We start from the raw sequence: 3,065 nt of genomic DNA on the forward strand, positions 1-3,065 counted from the left end.
TCGCAAATTATTAATTCAAGAAATCATTTTTTTTTCATTGAACCCTTATCATACCCTTATCATGGTAGAAAAATTTCTACCATGATACATCCAAGACAATATACCACAGGTCTTAAAATATCTCAAAAAGCAATTAGAACCATGAGGGACAGACATGATCCTCATGGCATGATATTTTTAAATCAGGTCATGAATCAAGAGGGACAGACATAATCCTCTTGGTCATATAAATACTTTTAATAAAAAGGATTAGAGTTTACATGCTCCATAGACAAGATATGTCCTAAGTTGGCACAAGATACATTGTATAATCCAAAATAAGAGGCAACGTAAAAGATGGTGTCTCATACACCATAATTACACCTCTGGTGCTTTCTCGGCCGGATTCGCTCCTGTAAAAATATTAACCACGGGGAATGAGACTTAAAAGTCCCAGTAACCAAAAATTAATATGTAATGATGCATGCGGATGTAACTAATCATGCGATTGCTAAGTGGGCACACAAAACATTTAACCGAACAATATTTTCAAACAAACCGAACAAGTATTTAATTGCATGACTGCACCTTATATCCTCCTTTCACCATGCTCGGACGCCAAATCACCCGGCCAAAGGTGAGTTGGACCAAGCGACACGCCACTCATTGGGTCCAATGAGGGCTTACCACGTGGTAATAATTAACCGAACAGAAATTCCCATTAACACCATACATTAAAATACCCTGACAAGTCATGCATCATTCAAATATCCAAACAGGAATATATCCGAACAATAATATCTCATCATGATAAATAAAAAATAAATTTTTAACCCACTTGGCAATAATTTCAAACAAGTATATACAGTATTTATTTTCAATAATTCATAATTTTTCCAAACAACAAAACAACACATAACCATTCACAAACACACTCATCACAACACATTAATAATGGTTACCTTGTGTCTTGAATAACAAGTTCCCCTTCACAACTCCTTTTTCACCACTATCTTTGTCAATATAATCTACATAATTATTTCACAATACTATATATTAATTTTACATTAAAATAAATAACTCTAATTTAAAGAGTTAGAAAGTCTTAAATCTATAGTCCATATTAACACTAATTTAAGATTTATGCCTCATTTAACTTCCCAAATTCTTTTCTAAAATTCTCGTACCCTAATGAACTATTTTTTTTATCCTCAATTCACTTCTAGTATCACAATTTCATCCTTCTACATTCTAAAAATTCGTCCAAAAATAAATTAAAAATTTTAGAATTATCCTGAAGCCTCAAATCACCTTTCTATAACCTCAAAAATACCTATTCATACTTAAATAAATATTTAATAATCATAGGTTTATCCCTACGTCTCAGATTCCACATAAATTCAACCATATAGATCTAGATTTTAACTCAAAAATTCTTAAACATGAGTTTCAACCTCAAGAAAATATTCTATAATATTTATTATATCCCTAAGAATTTTAACCTATATTTTTAATCCATCATATCATCAGATTAACTATCCTATAGAAAAATCCTAATCAAAATATTTACTCTATCCTACAAAATAATCATATCACTAGAAAGCTAATATTATTTAGAAAATAACTATAAAATTAATTTTGTAATTAAATAAATTTTTAAATGCTAATCTAAACAGGAAAGTTAGAACATACCTGAAGAAAAAGAAAATAATCCCCCCTTGCGAGAAAACGCCGAGCAACGTGAGAGGAAGAGAGAAAAATAATATAAAAATGGGATTGTGAGTCCCAAAATTATATTAAAAAAAAACTATAGGTTTGAATTTAATTATTCAAACCTTTGGGCCAAAAGTTGCAATTTTCTCTAAATTGCATCTTAGCCTCTCATGCTTCCTAATGCACACACCCCCTCCTTTTTATACATGAAGGCACCTCTTCTCTTCCCTCATCTAACCAATGTGGGACTTAGAAACAACAACCTTCCACCCCCTTTTTTTTTGTTCCTTCTACCTTCTCTTTTTTTTTTCAACACATACATAAAAAAAATATTTATGTATTATATCTTAACTAAATATTGCTTATGTGGTTTTAAATTTAAATTTTTAAATTCATAATTAAATACCTAACCATAATATTATTTCTAAATAACCTCAAATAATATAAATTCCTATTATTATCATTTTTTTTCTCAAAACCTAAATTCCACAATTTCTTTATTATATAAAAAATCAGGATGTTACACTTTGTGTGGGCACTTGAATCACCCTAATCAGGCATCGAACGCGAAAATGGTGCATTTTTTAAGTTCGTATTAAAATTTAAAATTTGACAACAGATTTTGATATGTACACCGCGACGCATATGTCAACAAAAGATAACATGCCGCGGTGCATGACATAGAGAGTGACGCTGAGGGTTTCTGTGCCACATGCCGCGGCGCATATGGCACTAACTACGGCATGTTGCCCTTGTTTTTGATTTATTTTGGTTGATTGGCACATGTCTCCTTGTTGGCTTTGAGATGCTATTGTATAATATTTTCGCTATGTACTATTTTAAATATATTAAATAGTTTCTATAAAGAAGTTCACAAAAGTTTTATATTGAGATCTTAAAGTTTTCAAATTAATTGTTTTGATTAGTAGTTTGTATGAAGGGTTGAATGATAATGTCATTAAGGGAATTATAAAAGGTAAAGGCAAAGAGAGATTTGATGCAAATGAAAGAGTAAGTTGTAGTGCTGCAAGAGGACTTGAGGAAACTTGAGGGAGTGGCGACTATAGTTGAAATGAAGAAAAGAGGGAGAGAATGGGGGAGGACAGAGGGAGGAGAGAAGGAGAGAAGAGAGAGGAGTAAGGAGATAAGAGAGAGTGTAGACTAGAGAGAGGAATTAGGTAAAAAATATAGTAAAAAATATAAATTAGATCAAACTATTATGTTTGATTATTTAAAAATATTTAAAAAATTCATATGAGCCTCACTAATGGATAAATAACACCAAGGAAATTGGGAAAGTAAAATTTTGAAATTAAAGGATAAAATTGATCCTTAATTGAATTTAAAACCATTTATGAATTTTTGCGTATATT

At 30.9% G+C, this 3,065-nt stretch overlaps 1 long non-coding RNA gene across 1 annotated transcript; it reads right to left on the reverse strand.

The window, feature by feature from the left end:
• Positions 1 to 254: 254 nt before the first annotated feature.
• On the reverse strand, positions 255 to 2,009 carry LOC129315112 (uncharacterized). Its single transcript, XR_008594381.1, has 3 exons — positions 1,672 to 2,009; positions 942 to 1,007; positions 255 to 392 (listed from the first exon to the last, which is right to left on the reverse strand). It is a non-coding gene; the product is annotated as an uncharacterized LOC129315112 (long non-coding RNA).
• Positions 2,010 to 3,065: the final 1,056 nt, after the last annotated feature.

The sequence above is a fragment of the Prosopis cineraria genome, unplaced genomic scaffold (genome assembly GCF_029017545.1).
Source record: "Prosopis cineraria cultivar Desert tree isolate PC_DT_omini unplaced genomic scaffold, ASM2901754v1 PC7, whole genome shotgun sequence".
In the NCBI taxonomy this organism is placed as follows: Eukaryota; Viridiplantae; Streptophyta; class Magnoliopsida; order Fabales; family Fabaceae; genus Prosopis; species Prosopis cineraria.